General features: G+C 48.1%; 10 non-coding genes and 2 pseudogenes across 10 annotated transcripts; all 12 read right to left on the bottom strand.

Moving 5' to 3' along the window:
• Window positions 1-1,207: 1,207 nt before the first annotated feature.
• LOC142731906 (U2 spliceosomal RNA) lies at window positions 1,208-1,396 on the bottom strand. The gene has a single exon (XR_012879284.1). It is a non-coding gene; the product is annotated as a U2 spliceosomal RNA (small nuclear RNA).
• A 1,342-nt stretch (window positions 1,397-2,738) lies between these two features.
• Window positions 2,739-2,929, bottom strand: LOC142731905 (U2 spliceosomal RNA). The gene has a single exon (XR_012879283.1). It is a non-coding gene; the product is annotated as a U2 spliceosomal RNA (small nuclear RNA).
• Window positions 2,930-4,281: 1,352 nt separating this feature from the next.
• On the bottom strand, window positions 4,282-4,472 carry LOC142731904 (U2 spliceosomal RNA). The gene has a single exon (XR_012879282.1). It is a non-coding gene; the product is annotated as a U2 spliceosomal RNA (small nuclear RNA).
• Window positions 4,473-5,818: 1,346 nt separating this feature from the next.
• LOC142731903 (U2 spliceosomal RNA) lies at window positions 5,819-6,009 on the bottom strand. The gene has a single exon (XR_012879281.1). It is a non-coding gene; the product is annotated as a U2 spliceosomal RNA (small nuclear RNA).
• A 1,344-nt stretch (window positions 6,010-7,353) lies between these two features.
• Window positions 7,354-7,544, bottom strand: LOC142731902 (U2 spliceosomal RNA). The gene has a single exon (XR_012879280.1). It is a non-coding gene; the product is annotated as a U2 spliceosomal RNA (small nuclear RNA).
• Window positions 7,545-8,884: 1,340 nt separating this feature from the next.
• Window positions 8,885-9,075, bottom strand: LOC142731900 (U2 spliceosomal RNA). The gene has a single exon (XR_012879278.1). It is a non-coding gene; the product is annotated as a U2 spliceosomal RNA (small nuclear RNA).
• Window positions 9,076-10,419: 1,344 nt separating this feature from the next.
• LOC142731899 (U2 spliceosomal RNA) lies at window positions 10,420-10,610 on the bottom strand. The gene has a single exon (XR_012879277.1). It is a non-coding gene; the product is annotated as a U2 spliceosomal RNA (small nuclear RNA).
• Window positions 10,611-11,954: 1,344 nt separating this feature from the next.
• Window positions 11,955-12,135, bottom strand: LOC142731915 (U2 spliceosomal RNA; annotated as a pseudogene).
• A 788-nt stretch (window positions 12,136-12,923) lies between these two features.
• On the bottom strand, window positions 12,924-12,993 carry LOC142731865 (U2 spliceosomal RNA; annotated as a pseudogene).
• A 1,346-nt stretch (window positions 12,994-14,339) lies between these two features.
• On the bottom strand, window positions 14,340-14,530 carry LOC142731898 (U2 spliceosomal RNA). The gene has a single exon (XR_012879276.1). It is a non-coding gene; the product is annotated as a U2 spliceosomal RNA (small nuclear RNA).
• Window positions 14,531-15,886: 1,356 nt separating this feature from the next.
• Window positions 15,887-16,077, bottom strand: LOC142731897 (U2 spliceosomal RNA). The gene has a single exon (XR_012879275.1). It is a non-coding gene; the product is annotated as a U2 spliceosomal RNA (small nuclear RNA).
• A 1,344-nt stretch (window positions 16,078-17,421) lies between these two features.
• On the bottom strand, window positions 17,422-17,612 carry LOC142731895 (U2 spliceosomal RNA). Its single transcript, XR_012879274.1, has one exon. It is a non-coding gene; the product is annotated as a U2 spliceosomal RNA (small nuclear RNA).
• Window positions 17,613-18,778: the final 1,166 nt, after the last annotated feature.

The following is an 18,778-nucleotide window of genomic DNA, read 5'->3' as shown; positions in this document are numbered from 1 at the left end:
GAGGGAGGTGAATAAAGGCCGGAGAGGAAGCTACACAGGATTTGCTTCTTTTGCTTGCACCACAATGCAGTGCTGAAAGAGGAGGAATCTACATAAAAACGCCTTCCTGGCAACGCCCAAATGCCCTCCTGCCATGCAGATAAACACTGGCAGCGGCAGCAAGTGCATGCCCACAGCCACCCCTTGTTCCTTCACACCTTGTATCAGCTGTAATCCAGTCCAGTCCAGTCCAGTGCTGCCTGCTGAGCGCAGCACTGACCAACACTGCCTGGGCCCAGGCTTTTATCTATCTCTGAGGCAGGCCCCATTATGATGTCAGAAAGCTGGCTCTGGAATCCTGAGGGCTCCACTATGACACGTGCAAAGTTCCGTCTGAACTTTATATAAGACGGTGCGGCTCAGTCAGTCACTCAGTGTTGCCTGAGAGGGCAACACTGCAACAGCCGGCCGCCAGGCTGTCTTTTTTTGCACATTTATTTGCCTCCAGGAGGCCACAAGAGGGAGACAAGGGACTGCAAAATGGAAAATAGGCATCCACCAACTTTACAGACAACTTCTCTTTGCTCCTACAACCTCCATCCTTGCACAGTTTGTTATTCTTCAGGTAACATAGTAACAAATCCAAATTGCTGCTCTCTTTGTAGGCAAGCAAGGGTTTGTTGCAACTGCAATTCTTACTTCTTCTTGGAAATGTAGGGACGACAGTACATTCCATCACATCCATCTAGGTGTACACAGGTAGGTCCATTGTGGCGGGCGGGCTGCTTTAATGGCTGTTTGCTGTTCCCCCTACTCCACTCCACTATTTGACTGTGGTGCTGCATCAATCAATCAGTGGCTGGCTCAGGTGCAGCTCTTTAACCTACCTAAAAGGGAGGGCGGAGAGAAGACAAGGAAGGTGAATGAGCTGTTCCAATGTGAAATGCCGGAAACACAGAAACACAGAAGACACACACACAACACACACACACACACACACACACACACACACACACACACACACACACACACACACACAACAAGAGGTGGCAATGTATTAATTAATTGCATTTAATAAATGAGCTCATTATCACACATGACTGTACAAATGCATTGTCCAACAGGTGTTGAAATAATGGGATTAAAAGGGGAGATCCCATCAGAAAGACAAAAACAATAGCAAACACAAATAGCACTTTTGGAATCTGATTTTAGTCAACACATAAGGGAAGGGTGCACCGGTCCTGGAAATACTGCAATACCAGGTCAATGCGTGGAGTGGACAGAGCAAGCTCTATTTCCATCTCCCTGTTCTAAAAATCCATTTAATATATGGTCCCAGATAGGGACGTATCAGATATTAAACTGATAAGAACAGATCCTACACTTGATCTTAGCCAAAAGGCCGAGAAGCGATAACCCGAGCGGCCCTTGCCTTGCCCGAGCCTGTCCCATACTGCTGTTCACCCCTTGCAGCGATTGATTCAGCCTACTCCTAGGCAATTCCATGGGGCCCTGCAGGCTCACACACATTTACAGCTACTAAGCGGGAGGGAGGTGAATAAAGGCCGGAGAGGAAGCTACACAGGATTTGCTTCTTTTGCTTGCACCACAATGCAGTGCTGAAAGAGGAGGAATCTACATAAAAACGCCTTCCTGGCAACGCCCAAATGCCCTCCTGCCATGCAGATAAACACTGGCAGCGGCAGCAAGTGCATGCCCACAGCCACCCCTTGTTCCTTCACACCTTGTATCAGCTGTAATCCAGTCCAGTCCAGTCCAGTGCTGCCTGCTGAGCAGCACTGACCAACACTGCCTGGGCCCAGGCTTTTATCTATCTCTGAGGCAGGCCCCATTATGATGTCAGAAAGCTGGCTCTGGAATCCTGAGGGCTCCACTATGACACGTGCAAAGTTCCGTCTGAACTTTATATAAGACGGTGCGGCTCAGTCAGTCACTCAGTGTTGCCTGAGAGGGCAACACTGCAACAGCCGGCCGCCAGGCTGTCTTTTTTTTGCACATTTATTTGCCTCCAGGAGGCCACAAGAGGGAGACAAGGGACTGCAAAATGGAAAATAGGCATCCACCAACTTTACAGACAACTTCTCTTTGCTCCTACAACCTCCATCCTTGCACAGTTTGTTATTCTTCCAGGTAACATAGTAACAAATCCAAATTGCTGCTCTCTTTGTAGGCAAGCAAGGGTTTGTTGCAACTGCAATTCTTACTTCTTCTTGGAAATGTAGGGACGACAGTACATTCCATCACATCCATCTAGTGTACACAGGTAGGTCCATTGTGGCGGGCGGGCTGCTTTAATGGCTGTTTGCTGTTCCCCCTACTCCACTCCACTATTTGACTGTGGTGCTGCATCAATCAATCAGTGGCTGGCTCAGGTGCAGCTCTTTAACCTACCTAAAAGGGAGGGCGGAGAGAAGACAAGGAAGGTGAATGAGCTGTTCCAATGTGAAATGCCGGAAACACAGAAACACAGAAGACACACACACACACACACACACACACACACACACACACACACACACACACACACACACACACACACACACACAACAAGAGGTGGCAATGTATTAATTAATTGCATTTAATAAATGAGCTCATTATCACACATGACTGTACAAATGCATTGTCCAACAGGTGTTGAAATAATGGGATTAAAAGGGGAGATCCCATCAGAAAGACAAAAACAATAGCAAACACAAATAGCACTTTTGGAATCTGATTTTAGTCAACACATAAGGGAAGGGTGCACCGGTCCTGGAAATACTGCAATACCAGGTCAATGCGTGGAGTGGACAGAGCAAGCTCTATTTCCATCTCCCTGTTCTAAAAATCCATTTAATATATGGTCCCCAGATAGGGGACGTATCAGATATTAAACTGATAAGAACAGATACTACACTTGATCTTAGCCAAAAGGCCGAGAAGCGATAACCCGAGCGGCCCTTGCCTTGCCCGAGCCTGTCCCATACTGCTGTTCACCCCTTGCAGCGATTGATTCAGCCTACTCCTAGGCAATTCCATGGGGCCCTGCAGGCTCACACACATTTACAGCTACTAAGCGGGAGGGAGGTGAATAAAGGCCGGAGAGGAAGCTACACAGGATTTGCTTCTTTTGCTTGCACCACAATGCAGTGCTGAAAGAGGAGGAATCTACATAAAAACGCCTTCCTGGCAACGCCCAAATGCCCTCCTGCCATGCAGATAAACACTGGCAGCGGCAGCAAGTGCATGCCCACAGCCACCCCTTGTTCCTTCACACCTTGTATCAGCTGTAATCCAGTCCAGTCCAGTCCAGTGCTGCCTGCTGAGCAGCACTGACCAACACTGCCTGGGCCCAGGCTTTTATCTATCTCTGAGGCAGGCCCCATTATGATGTCAGAAAGCTGGCTCTGGAATCCTGAGGGCTCCACTATGACACGTGCAAAGTTCCGTCTGAACTTTATATAAGACGGTGCGGCTCAGTCAGTCACTCAGTGTTGCCTGAGAGGGCAACACTGCAACAGCCGGCCGCCAGGCTGTCTTTTTTTTGCACATTTATTTGCCTCCAGGAGGCCACAAGAGGGAGACAAGGGACTGCAAAATGGAAAATAGGCATCCACCAACTTTACAGACAACTTCTCTTTGCTCCTACAACCTCCATCCTTGCACAGTTTGTTATTCTTCCAGGTAACATAGTAACAAATCCAAATTGCTGCTCTCTTTGTAGGCAAGCAAGGGTTTGTTGCAACTGCAATTCTTACTTCTTCTTGGAAATGTAGGGACGACAGTACATTCCATCACATCCATCTAGTGTACACAGGTAGGTCCATTGTGGCGGGCGGGCTGCTTTAATGGCTGTTTGCTGTTCCCCCTACTCCACTCCACTATTTGACTGTGGTGCTGCATCAATCAATCAGTGGCTGGCTCAGGTGCAGCTCTTTAACCTACCTAAAAGGGAGGGCGGAGAGAAGACAAGGAAGGTGAATGAGCTGTTCCAATGTGAAATGCCGGAAACACAGAAACACAGAAGACACACACACACACACACACACACACACACACACACACACACACACACACACACACACACACACACACACACACACACACACAACAAGAGGTGGCAATGTATTAATTAATTGCATTTAATAAATGAGCTCATTATCACACATGACTGTACAAATGCATTGTCCAACAGGTGTTGAAATAATGGGATTAAAAGGGGAGATCCCATCAGAAAGACAAAAACAATAGCAAACACAAATAGCACTTTTGGAATCTGATTTTAGTCAACACATAAGGGAAGGGTGCACCGGTCCTGGAAATACTGCAATACCAGGTCAATGCGTGGAGTGGACAGAGCAAGCTCTATTTCCATCTCCCTGTTCTAAAAATCCATTTAATATATGGTCCCCAGATAGGGGACGTATCAGATATTAAACTGATAAGAACAGATACTACACTTGATCTTAGCCAAAAGGCCGAGAAGCGATAACCCGAGCGGCCCTTGCCTTGCCCGAGCCTGTCCCATACTGCTGTTCACCCCTTGCAGCGATTGATTCAGCCTACTCCTAGGCAATTCCATGGGGCCCTGCAGGCTCACACACATTTACAGCTACTAAGCGGGAGGGAGGTGAATAAAGGCCGGAGAGGAAGCTACACAGGATTTGCTTCTTTTGCTTGCACCACAATGCAGTGCTGAAAGAGGAGGAATCTACATAAAAACGCCTTCCTGGCAACGCCCAAATGCCCTCCTGCCATGCAGATAAACACTGGCAGCGGCAGCAAGTGCATGCCCACAGCCACCCCTTGTTCCTTCACACCTTGTATCAGCTGTAATCCAGTCCAGTCCAGTCCAGTGCTGCCTGCTGAGCAGCACTGACCAACACTGCCTGGGCCCAGGCTTTTATCTATCTCTGAGGCAGGCCCCATTATGATGTCAGAAAGCTGGCTCTGGAATCCTGAGGGCTCCACTATGACACGTGCAAAGTTCCGTCTGAACTTTATATAAGACGGTGCGGCTCAGTCAGTCACTCAGTGTTGCCTGAGAGGGCAACACTGCAACAGCCGGCCGCCAGGCTGTCTTTTTTTTGCACATTTATTTGCCTCCAGGAGGCCACAAGAGGGAGACAAGGGACTGCAAAATGGAAAATAGGCATCCACCAACTTTACAGACAACTTCTCTTTGCTCCTACAACCTCCATCCTTGCACAGTTTGTTATTCTTCCAGGTAACATAGTAACAAATCCAAATTGCTGCTCTCTTTGTAGGCAAGCAAGGGTTTGTTGCAACTGCAATTCTTACTTCTTCTTGGAAATGTAGGGACGACAGTACATTCCATCACATCCATCTAGTGTACACAGGTAGGTCCATTGTGGCGGGCGGGCTGCTTTAATGGCTGTTTGCTGTTCCCCCTACTCCACTCCACTATTTGACTGTGGTGCTGCATCAATCAATCAGTGGCTGGCTCAGGTGCAGCTCTTTAACCTACCTAAAAGGGAGGGCGGAGAGAAGACAAGGAAGGTGAATGAGCTGTTCCAATGTGAAATGCCGGAAACACAGAAACACAGAAGACACACACACACACACACACACACACACACACACACACACACACACACACACACACACACACACACACACACACACAACAAGAGGTGGCAATGTATTAATTAATTGCATTTAATAAATGAGCTCATTATCACACATGACTGTACAAATGCATTGTCCAACAGGTGTTGAAATAATGGGATTAAAAGGGGAGATCCCATCAGAAAGACAAAAACAATAGCAAACACAAATAGCACTTTTGGAATCTGATTTTAGTCAACACATAAGGGAAGGGTGCACCGGTCCTGGAAATACTGCAATACCAGGTCAATGCGTGGAGTGGACAGAGCAAGCTCTATTTCCATCTCCCTGTTCTAAAAATCCATTTAATATATGGTCCCCAGATAGGGGACGTATCAGATATTAAACTGATAAGAACAGATACTACACTTGATCTTAGCCAAAAGGCCGAGAAGCGATAACCCGAGCGGCCCTTGCCTTGCCCGAGCCTGTCCCATACTGCTGTTCACCCCTTGCAGCGATTGATTCAGCCTACTCCTAGGCAATTCCATGGGGCCCTGCAGGCTCACACACATTTACAGCTACTAAGCGGGAGGGAGGTGAATAAAGGCCGGAGAGGAAGCTACACAGGATTTGCTTCTTTTGCTTGCACCACAATGCAGTGCTGAAAGAGGAGGAATCTACATAAAAACGCCTTCCTGGCAACGCCCAAATGCCCTCCTGCCATGCAGATAAACACTGGCAGCGGCAGCAAGTGCATGCCCACAGCCACCCCTTGTTCCTTCACACCTTGTATCAGCTGTAATCCAGTCCAGTCCAGTCCAGTGCTGCCTGCTGAGCAGCACTGACCAACACTGCCTGGGCCCAGGCTTTTATCTATCTCTGAGGCAGGCCCCATTATGATGTCAGAAAGCTGGCTCTGGAATCCTGAGGGCTCCACTATGACACGTGCAAAGTTCCGTCTGAACTTTATATAAGACGGTGCGGCTCAGTCAGTCACTCAGTGTTGCCTGAGAGGGCAACACTGCAACAGCCGGCCGCCAGGCTGTCTTTTTTTTGCACATTTATTTGCCTCCAGGAGGCCACAAGAGGGAGACAAGGGACTGCAAAATGGAAAATAGGCATCCACCAACTTTACAGACAACTTCTCTTTGCTCCTACAACCTCCATCCTTGCACAGTTTGTTATTCTTCCAGGTAACATAGTAACAAATCCAAATTGCTGCTCTCTTTGTAGGCAAGCAAGGGTTTGTTGCAACTGCAATTCTTACTTCTTCTTGGAAATGTAGGGACGACAGTACATTCCATCACATCCATCTAGTGTACACAGGTAGGTCCATTGTGGCGGGCGGGCTGCTTTAATGGCTGTTTGCTGTTCCCCCTACTCCACTCCACTATTTGACTGTGGTGCTGCATCAATCAATCAGTGGCTGGCTCAGGTGCAGCTCTTTAACCTACCTAAAAGGGAGGGCGGAGAGAAGACAAGGAAGGTGAATGAGCTGTTCCAATGTGAAATGCCGGAAACACAGAAACACAGAAGACACACACACACACACACACACACACACACACACACACACACACACACACACACACACACACACACACACACACAACAAGAGGTGGCAATGTATTAATTAATTGCATTTAATAAATGAGCTCATTATCACACATGACTGTACAAATGCATTGTCCAACAGGTGTTGAAATAATGGGATTAAAAGGGGAGATCCCATCAGAAAGACAAAAACAATAGCAAACACAAATAGCACTTTTGGAATCTGATTTTAGTCAACACATAAGGGAAGGGTGCACCGGTCCTGGAAATACTGCAATACCAGGTCAATGCGTGGAGTGGACAGAGCAAGCTCTATTTCCATCTCCCTGTTCTAAAAATCCATTTAATATATGGTCCCCAGATAGGGGACGTATCAGATATTAAACTGATAAGAACAGATACTACACTTGATCTTAGCCAAAAGGCCGAGAAGCGATAACCCGAGCGGCCCTTGCCTTGCCCGAGCCTGTCCCATACTGCTGTTCACCCCTTGCAGCGATTGATTCAGCCTACTCCTAGGCAATTCCATGGGGCCCTGCAGGCTCACACACATTTACAGCTACTAAGCGGGAGGGAGGTGAATAAAGGCCGGAGAGGAAGCTACACAGGATTTGCTTCTTTTGCTTGCACCACAATGCAGTGCTGAAAGAGGAGGAATCTACATAAAAACGCCTTCCTGGCAACGCCCAAATGCCCTCCTGCCATGCAGATAAACACTGGCAGCGGCAGCAAGTGCATGCCCACAGCCACCCCTTGTTCCTTCACACCTTGTATCAGCTGTAATCCAGTCCAGTCCAGTCCAGTGCTGCCTGCTGAGCAGCACTGACCAACACTGCCTGGGCCCAGGCTTTTATCTATCTCTGAGGCAGGCCCCATTATGATGTCAGAAAGCTGGCTCTGGAATCCTGAGGGCTCCACTATGACACGTGCAAAGTTCCGTCTGAACTTTATATAAGACGGTGCGGCTCAGTCAGTCACTCAGTGTTGCCTGAGAGGGCAACACTGCAACAGCCGGCCGCCAGGCTGTCTTTTTTTTGCACATTTATTTGCCTCCAGGAGGCCACAAGAGGGAGACAAGGGACTGCAAAATGGAAAATAGGCATCCACCAACTTTACAGACAACTTCTCTTTGCTCCTACAACCTCCATCCTTGCACAGTTTGTTATTCTTCCAGGTAACATAGTAACAAATCCAAATTGCTGCTCTCTTTGTAGGCAAGCAAGGGTTTGTTGCAACTGCAATTCTTACTTCTTCTTGGAAATGTAGGGACGACAGTACATTCCATCACATCCATCTAGTGTACACAGGTAGGTCCATTGTGGCGGGCGGGCTGCTTTAATGGCTGTTTGCTGTTCCCCCTACTCCACTCCACTATTTGACTGTGGTGCTGCATCAATCAATCAGTGGCTGGCTCAGGTGCAGCTCTTTAACCTACCTAAAAGGGAGGGCGGAGAGAAGACAAGGAAGGTGAATGAGCTGTTCCAATGTGAAATGCCGGAAACACAGAAACACAGAAGACACACACACACACACACACACACACACACACACACACACACACACACACACACACACACACACACACACAACAAGAGGTGGCAATGTATTAATTAATTGCATTTAATAAATGAGCTCATTATCACACATGACTGTACAAATGCATTGTCCAACAGGTGTTGAAATAATGGGATTAAAAGGGGAGATCCCATCAGAAAGACAAAAACAATAGCAAACACAAATAGCACTTTTGGAATCTGATTTTAGTCAACACATAAGGGAAGGGTGCACCGGTCCTGGAAATACTGCAATACCAGGTCAATGCGTGGAGTGGACAGAGCAAGCTCTATTTCCATCTCCCTGTTCTAAAAATCCATTTAATATATGGTCCCCAGATAGGGGACGTATCAGATATTAAACTGATAAGAACAGATACTACACTTGATCTTAGCCAAAAGGCCGAGAAGCGATAACCCGAGCGGCCCTTGCCTTGCCCGAGCCTGTCCCATACTGCTGTTCACCCCTTGCAGCGATTGATTCAGCCTACTCCTAGGCAATTCCATGGGGCCCTGCAGGCTCACACACATTTACAGCTACTAAGCGGGAGGGAGGTGAATAAAGGCCGGAGAGGAAGCTACACAGGATTTGCTTCTTTTGCTTGCACCACAATGCAGTGCTGAAAGAGGAGGAATCTACATAAAAACGCCTTCCTGGCAACGCCCAAATGCCCTCCTGCCATGCAGATAAACACTGGCAGCGGCAGCAAGTGCATGCCCACAGCCACCCCTTGTTCCTTCACACCTTGTATCAGCTGTAATCCAGTCCAGTCCAGTCCAGTGCTGCCTGCTGAGCAGCACTGACCAACACTGCCTGGGCCCAGGCTTTTATCTATCTCTGAGGCAGGCCCCATTATGATGTCAGAAAGCTGGCTCTGGAATCCTGAGGGCTCCACTATGACACGTGCAAAGTTCCGTCTGAACTTTATATAAGACGGTGCGGCTCAGTCAGTCACTCAGTGTTGCCTGAGAGGGCAACACTGCAACAGCCGGCCGCCAGGCTGTCTTTTTTTTGCACATTTATTTGCCTCCAGGAGGCCACAAGAGGGAGACAAGGGACTGCAAAATGGAAAATAGGCATCCACCAACTTTACAGACAACTTCTCTTTGCTCCTACAACCTCCATCCTTGCACAGTTTGTTATTCTTCCAGGTAACATAGTAACAAATCCAAATTGCTGCTCTCTTTGTAGGCAAGCAAGGGTTTGTTGCAACTGCAATTCTTACTTCTTCTTGGAAATGTAGGGACGACAGTACATTCCATCACATCCATCTAGTGTACACAGGTAGGTCCATTGTGGCGGGCGGGCTGCTTTAATGGCTGTTTGCTGTTCCCCCTACTCCACTCCACTATTTGACTGTGGTGCTGCATCAATCAATCAGTGGCTGGCTCAGGTGCAGCTCTTTAACCTACCTAAAAGGGAGGGCGGAGAGAAGACAAGGAAGGTGAATGAGCTGTTCCAATGTGAAATGCCGGAAACACAGAAACACAGAAGACACACACACACACACACACACACACACACACACACACACACACACACACACACACACACACACACACACACACAACAAGAGGTGGCAATGTATTAATTAATTGCATTTAATAAATGAGCTCATTATCACACATGACTGTACAAATGCATTGTCCAACAGGTGTTGAAATAATGGGATTAAAAGGGGAGATCCCATCAGAAAGACAAAAACAATAGCAAACACAAATAGCACTTTTGGAATCTGATTTTAGTCAACACATAAGGGAAGGGTGCACCGGTCCTGGAAATACTGCAATACCAGGTCAATGCGTGGAGTGGACAGAGCAAGCTCTATTTCCATCTCCCTGTTCTAAAAATCCATTTAATATATGGTCCCCAGATAGGGGACGTATCAGATATTAAACTGATAAGAACAGATACTACACTTGATCTTAGCCAAAAGGCCGAGAAGCGATAACCCGAGCGGCCCTTGCCTTGCCCGAGCCTGTCCCATACTGCTGTTCACCCCTTGCAGCGATTGATTCAGCCTACTCCTAGGCAATTCCATGGGGCCCTGCAGGCTCACACACATTTACAGCTACTAAGCGGGAGGGAGGTGAATAAAGGCCGGAGAGGAAGCTACACAGGATTTGCTTCTTTTGCTTGCACCACAATGCAGTGCTGAAAGAGGAGGAATCTACATAAAAACGCCTTCCTGGCAACGCCCAAATGCCCTCCTGCCATGCAGATAAACACTGGCAGCGGCAGCAAGTGCATGCCCACAGCCACCCCTTGTTCCTTCACACCTTGTATCAGCTGTAATCCAGTCCAGTCCAGTCCAGTGCTGCCTGCTGAGCAGCACTGACCAACACTGCCTGGGCCCAGGCTTTTATCTATCTCTGAGGCAGGCCCCATTATGATGTCAGAAAGCTGGCTCTGGAATCCTGAGGGCTCCACTATGACACGTGCAAAGTTCCGTCTGAACTTTATATAAGACGGTGCGGCTCAGTCAGTCACTCAGTGTTGCCTGAGAGGGCAACACTGCAACAGCCGGCCGCCAGGCTGTCTTTTTTTTGCACATTTATTTGCCTCCAGGAGGCCACAAGAGGGAGACAAGGGACTGCAAAATGGAAAATAGGCATCCACCAACTTTACAGACAACTTCTCTTTGCTCCTACAACCTCCATCCTTGCACAGTTTGTTATTCTTCCAGGTAACATAGTAACAAATCCAAATTGCTGCTCTCTTTGTAGGCAAGCAAGGGTTTGTTGCAACTGCAATTCTTACTTCTTCTTGGAAATGTAGGGACGACAGTACATTCCATCACATCCATCTAGTGTACACAGGTAGGTCCATTGTGGCGGGCGGGCTGCTTTAATGGCTGTTTGCTGTTCCCCCTACTCCACTCCACTATTTGACTGTGGTGCTGCATCAATCAATCAGTGGCTGGCTCAGGTGCAGCTCTTTAACCTACCTAAAAGGGAGGGCGGAGAGAAGACAAGGAAGGTGAATGAGCTGTTCCAATGTGAAATGCCGGAAACACAGAAACACAGAAGACACACACACACACACACACACACACACACACACACACACACACACACACACACACACACACACACACACACACAACAAGAGGTGGCAATGTATTAATTAATTGCATTTAATAAATGAGCTCATTATCACACATGACTGTACAAATGCATTGTCCAACAGGTGTTGAAATAATGGGATTAAAAGGGGAGATCCCATCAGAAAGACAAAAACAATAGCAAACACAAATAGCACTTTTGGAATCTGATTTTAGTCAACACATAAGGGAAGGGTGCACCGGTCCTGGAAATACTGCAATACCAGGTCAATGCGTGGAGTGGACAGAGCAAGCTCTATTTCCATCTCCCTGTTCTAAAAATCCATTTAATATATGGTCCCCAGATAGGGGACGTATCAGATATTAAACTGATAAGAACAGATTTTTTTTTTTTTTTTTTTAAAAGCCCGAGTCGTGCTTTCTATCACCCAAGTGCAAAAAAAAGTGCAGGGGTGCCACACAAAAAGTGCACAAGGATGCGGTCTATCGCAGCCCTTCTCTTAAAAGAGAGAGGCCCCGCATAACCATTCCCCGACCCTCCAAGCCTTAGGCCAAGAGGATCGAGGATCGATGATCCCCCCTTGCCGAAGCTTAGGGAGACCCAACAACACTCCAAGGCTTCTACCTGGGCTGCCACCCCAGTGTCCACCTTGGAGCCTGCTTCTACTTGCACCTCCCTTCCGGAGAAGGGAGGCCGGGTTGCAGGGGAAAAAGGAACCAGAAGGCCACACATTTTCCCCCTAGACCTTGGACGGGTCCCAAAAGGGCACCGCATCCGAAATCCTGTGACAAACGTGACAAACACACAGTGAAAAACAAAATTAAATAAGTGGATGTGCGCTGTGATACAGCCTGGACATCCGCCAGGTATATAAAAATTCCTCATCTCCCAGCCAGAAGGCCGGGAGAAAAAAGGTGTGTGCTCATATAGCGTGAAAGAGAGTGCGTGCAAGTGTGCCTTCACTCAGTGGGATCCCACCCCCAGTGAGTTAGGGCACCCCAGGGTCACCAGCCCTGGGGCACATAGCAACTCGGGCTTCCAAACTACCCGGCCTAATGACCTCGATCCGGCGGTCGCCTGGTCACCTACAAATGGTACCTTTAAACCAAATGCGTACACCAGAGCGATGACCGTTGTGGTTCCCTGCCCTCACCTCGGCGTTCTGTCATCCCCCTACGATGGCCCACGTACCACCGGCAGGGATGATTACTAACCTCAGCTTGAGCAGGTACTACACTTGATCTTAGCCAAAAGGCCGAGAAGCGATAACCCGAGCGGCCCTTGCCTTGCCCGAGCCTGTCCCATACTGCTGTTCACCCCTTGCAGCGATTGATTCAGCCTACTCCTAGGCAATTCCATGGGGCCCTGCAGGCTCACACACATTTACAGCTACTAAGCGGGAGGGAGGTGAATAAAGGCCGGAGAGGAAGCTACACAGGATTTGCTTCTTTTGCTTGCACCACAATGCAGTGCTGAAAGAGGAGGAATCTACATAAAAACGCCTTCCTGGCAACGCCCAAATGCCCTCCTGCCATGCAGATAAACACTGGCAGCGGCAGCAAGTGCATGCCCACAGCCACCCCTTGTTCCTTCACACCTTGTATCAGCTGTAATCCAGTCCAGTCCAGTCCAGTGCTGCCTGCTGAGCAGCACTGACCAACACTGCCTGGGCCCAGGCTTTTATCTATCTCTGAGGCAGGCCCCATTATGATGTCAGAAAGCTGGCTCTGGAATCCTGAGGGCTCCACTATGACACGTGCAAAGTTCCGTCTGAACTTTATATAAGACGGTGCGGCTCAGTCAGTCACTCAGTGTTGCCTGAGAGGGCAACACTGCAACAGCCGGCCGCCAGGCTGTCTTTTTTTTGCACATTTATTTGCCTCCAGGAGGCCACAAGAGGGAGACAAGGGACTGCAAAATGGAAAATAGGCATCCACCAACTTTACAGACAACTTCTCTTTGCTCCTACAACCTCCATCCTTGCACAGTTTGTTATTCTTCCAGGTAACATAGTAACAAATCCAAATTGCTGCTCTCTTTGTAGGCAAGCAAGGGTTTGTTGCAACTGCAATTCTTACTTCTTCTTGGAAATGTAGGGACGACAGTACATTCCATCACATCCATCTAGTGTACACAGGTAGGTCCATTGTGGCGGGCGGGCTGCTTTAATGGCTGTTTGCTGTTCCCCCTACTCCACTCCACTATTTGACTGTGGTGCTGCATCAATCAATCAGTGGCTGGCTCAGGTGCAGCTCTTTAACCTACCTAAAAGGGAGGGCGGAGAGAAGACAAGGAAGGTGAATGAGCTGTTCCAATGTGAAATGCCGGAAACACAGAAACACAGAAGACACACACACACACACACACACACACACACACACACACACACACACACACACACACACACACACACACACACACACAACAAGAGGTGGCAATGTATTAATTAATTGCATTTAATAAATGAGCTCATTATCACACATGACTGTACAAATGCATTGTCCAACAGGTGTTGAAATAATGGGATTAAAAGGGGAGATCCCATCAGAAAGACAAAAACAATAGCAAACACAAATAGCACTTTTGGAATCTGATTTTAGTCAACACATAAGGGAAGGGTGCACCGGTCCTGGAAATACTGCAATACCAGGTCAATGCGTGGAGTGGACAGAGCAAGCTCTATTTCCATCTCCCTGTTCTAAAAATCCATTTAATATATGGTCCCCAGATAGGGGACGTATCAGATATTAAACTGATAAGAACAGATACTACACTTGATCTTAGCCAAAAGGCCGAGAAGCGATAACCCGAGCGGCCCTTGCCTTGCCCGAGCCTGTCCCATACTGCTGTTCACCCCTTGCAGCGATTGATTCAGCCTACTCCTAGGCAATTCCATGGGGCCCTGCAGGCTCACACACATTTACAGCTACTAAGCGGGAGGGAGGTGAATAAAGGCCGGAGAGGAAGCTACACAGGATTTGCTTCTTTTGCTTGCACCACAATGCAGTGCTGAAAGAGGAGGAATCTACATAAAAACGCCTTCCTGGCAACGCCCAAATGCCCTCCTGCCATGCAGATAAACACTGGCAGCGGCAGCAAGTGCATGCCCACAGCCACCCCTTGTTCCTTCACACCTTGTATCAGCTGTAATCCAGTCCAGTCCAGTCCAGTGCTGCCTGCTGAGCAGCACTGACCAACACTGCCTGGGCCCAGGCTTTTATCTATCTCTGAGGCAGGCCCCATTATGATGTCAGAAAGCTGGCTCTGGAATCCTGAGGGCTCCACTATGACACGTGCAAAGTTCCGTCTGAACTTTATATAAGACGGTGCGGCTCAGTCAGTCACTCAGTGTTGCCTGAGAGGGCAACACTGCAACAGCCGGCCGCCAGGCTGTCTTTTTTTTGCACATTTATTTGCCTCCAGGAGGCCACAAGAGGGAGACAAGGGACTGCAAAATGGAAAATAGGCATCCACCAACTTTACAGACAACTTCTCTTTGCTCCTACAACCTCCATCCTTGCACAGTTTGTTATTCTTCCAGGTAACATAGTAACAAATCCAAATTGCTGCTCTCTTTGTAGGCAAGCAAGGGTTTGTTGCAACTGCAATTCTTACTTCTTCTTGGAAATGTAGGGACGACAGTACATTCCATCACATCCATCTAGTGTACACAGGTAGGTCCATTGTGGCGGGCGGGCTGCTTTAATGGCTGTTTGCTGTTCCCCCTACTCCACTCCACTATTTGACTGTGGTGCTGCATCAATCAATCAGTGGCTGGCTCAGGTGCAGCTCTTTAACCTACCTAAAAAAAAGGGAGGGCGGAGAGAAGACAAGGAAGGTGAATGAGCTGTTCCAATGTGAAATGCCGGAAACACAGAAACACAGAAGACACACACACACACACACACACACACACACACACACACACACACACACACACACACACACACACACACACACACACACACACAACAAGAGGTGGCAATGTATTAATTAATTGCATTTAATAAATGAGCTCATTATCACACATGACTGTACAAATGCATTGTCCAACAGGTGTTGAAATAATGGGATTAAAAGGGGAGATCCCATCAGAAAGACAAAAACAATAGCAAACACAAATAGCACTTTTGGAATCTGATTTTAGTCAACACATAAGGGAAGGGTGCACCGGTCCTGGAAATACTGCAATACCAGGTCAATGCGTGGAGTGGACAGAGCAAGCTCTATTTCCATCTCCCTGTTCTAAAAATCCATTTAATATATGGTCCCCAGATAGGGGACGTATCAGATATTAAACTGATAAGAACAGATACTACACTTGATCTTAGCCAAAAGGCCGAGAAGCGATAACCCGAGCGGCCCTTGCCTTGCCCGAGCCTGTCCCATACTGCTGTTCACCCCTTGCAGCGATTGATTCAGCCTACTCCTAGGCAATTCCATGGGGCCCTGCAGGCTCACACACATTTACAGCTACTAAGCGGGAGGGAGGTGAATAAAGGCCGGAGAGGAAGCTACACAGGATTTGCTTCTTTTGCTTGCACCACAATGCAGTGCTGAAAGAGGAGGAATCTACATAAAAACGCCTTCCTGGCAACGCCCAAATGCCCTCCTGCCATGCAGATAAACACTGGCAGCGGCAGCAAGTGCATGCCCACAGCCACCCCTTGTTCCTTCACACCTTGTATCAGCTGTAATCCAGTCCAGTCCAGTCCAGTGCTGCCTGCTGAGCAGCACTGACCAACACTGCCTGGGCCCAGGCTTTTATCTATCTCTGAGGCAGGCCCCATTATGATGTCAGAAAGCTGGCTCTGGAATCCTGAGGGCTCCACTATGACACGTGCAAAGTTCCGTCTGAACTTTATATAAGACGGTGCGGCTCAGTCAGTCACTCAGTGTTGCCTGAGAGGGCAACACTGCAACAGCCGGCCGCCAGGCTGTCTTTTTTTTGCACATTTATTTGCCTCCAGGAGGCCACAAGAGGGAGACAAGGGACTGCAAAATGGAAAATAGGCATCCACCAACTTTACAGACAACTTCTCTTTGCTCCTACAACCTCCATCCTTGCACAGTTTGTTATTCTTCCAGGTAACATAGTAACAAATCCAAATTGCTGCTCTCTTTGTAGGCAAGCAAGGGTTTGTTGCAACTGCAATTCTTACTTCTTCTTGGAAATGTAGGGACGACAGTACATTCCATCACATCCATCTAGTGTACACAGGTAGGTCCATTGTGGCGGGCGGGCTGCTTTAATGGCTGTTTGCTGTTCCCCCTACTCCACTCCACTATTTGACTGTGGTGCTGCATCAATCAATCAGTGGCTGGCTCAGGTGCAGCTCTTTAACCTACCTAAAAGGGAGGGCGGAGAGAAGACAAGGAAGGTGAATGAGCTGTTCCAATGTGAAATGCCGGAAACACAGAAACACAGAAGACACACACACACACACACACACACACACACACACACACACACACACACACACACACACACACACACACACACACAACAAGAGGTGGCAATGTATTAATTAATTGCATTTAATAAATGAGCTCATTATCACACATGACTGTACAAATGCATTGTCCAACAGGTGTTGAAATAATGGGATTAAAAGGGGAGATCCCATCAGAAAGACAAAAACAATAGCAAACACAAATAGCACTTTTGGAATCTGATTTTAGTCAACACATAAGGGAAGGGTGCACCGGTCCTGGAAATACTGCAATACCAGGTCAATGCGTGGAGTGGACAGAGCAAGCTCTATTTCCATCTCCCTGTTCTAAAAATCCATTTAATATATGGTCCCCAGATAGGGGACGTATCAGATATTAAACTGATAAGAACAGATACTACACTTGATCTTAGCCAAAAGGCCGAGAAGCGATAACCCGAGCGGCCCTTGCCTTGCCCGAGCCTGTCCCATACTGCTGTTCACCCCTTGCAGCGATTGATTCAGCCTACTCCTAGGCAATTCCATGGGGCCCTGCAGGCTCACACACATTTACAGCTACTAAGCGGGAGGGAGGTGAATAAAGGCCGGAGAGGAAGCTACACAGGATTTGCTTCTTTTGCTTGCACCACAATGCAGTGCTGAAAGAGGAGGAATCTACATAAAAACGCCTTCCTGGCAACGCCCAAATGCCCTCCTGCCATGCAGATAAACACTGGCAGCGGCAGCAAGTGCATGCCCACAGCCACCCCTTGTTCCTTCACACCTTGTATCAGCTGTAATCCAGTCCAGTCCAGTCCAGTGCTGCCTGCTGAGCAGCACTGACCAACACTGCCTGGGCCCAGGCTTTTATCTATCTCTGAGGCAGGCCCCATTATGATGTCAGAAAGCTGGCTCTGGAATCCTGAGGGCTCCACTATGACACGTGCAAAGTTCCGTCTGAACTTTATATAAGACGGTGCGGCTCAGTCAGTCACTCAGTGTTGCCTGAGAGGGCAACACTGCAACAGCCGGCCGCCAGGCTGTCTTTTTTTTGCACATTTATTTGCCTCCAGGAGGCCACAAGAGGGAGACAAGGGACTGCAAAATGGAAAATAGGCATCCACCAACTTTACAGACAACTTCTCTTTGCTCCTACAACCTCCATCCTTGCACAGTTTGTTATTCTTCCAGGTAACATAGTAACAAATCCAAATTGCTGCTCTCTTTGTAGGCAAGCAAGGGTTTGTTGCAACTGCAATTCTTACTTCTTCTTGGAAATGTAGGGACGACAGTACATTCCATCACATCCATCTAGTGTACACAGGTAGGTCCATTGTGGCGGGCGGGCTGCTTTAATGGCTGTTTGCTGTTCCCCCTACTCCACTCCACTATTTGACTGTGGTGCTGCATCAATCAATCAGTGGCTGGCTCAGGTGCAGCTCTTTAACCTACCTAAAAGGGAGGGCGGAGAGAAGACAAGGAAGGTGAATGAGCTGTTCCAATGTGAAATGCCGGAAACACAGAAACACAGAAGACACACACACACACACACACACACACACACACACACACACACACACACACACACACACACACACACACACACACAACAAGAGGTGG

The sequence above is a fragment of the Rhinoderma darwinii genome, unplaced genomic scaffold (genome assembly GCF_050947455.1).
Source record: "Rhinoderma darwinii isolate aRhiDar2 unplaced genomic scaffold, aRhiDar2.hap1 Scaffold_875, whole genome shotgun sequence".
Lineage (NCBI taxonomy): Eukaryota > Metazoa > Chordata > Amphibia > Anura > Rhinodermatidae > Rhinoderma > Rhinoderma darwinii.
The sequence above is the reverse complement of the archived record's forward strand: the minus strand, read 5'-3'. Positions and strand labels throughout refer to the sequence as shown.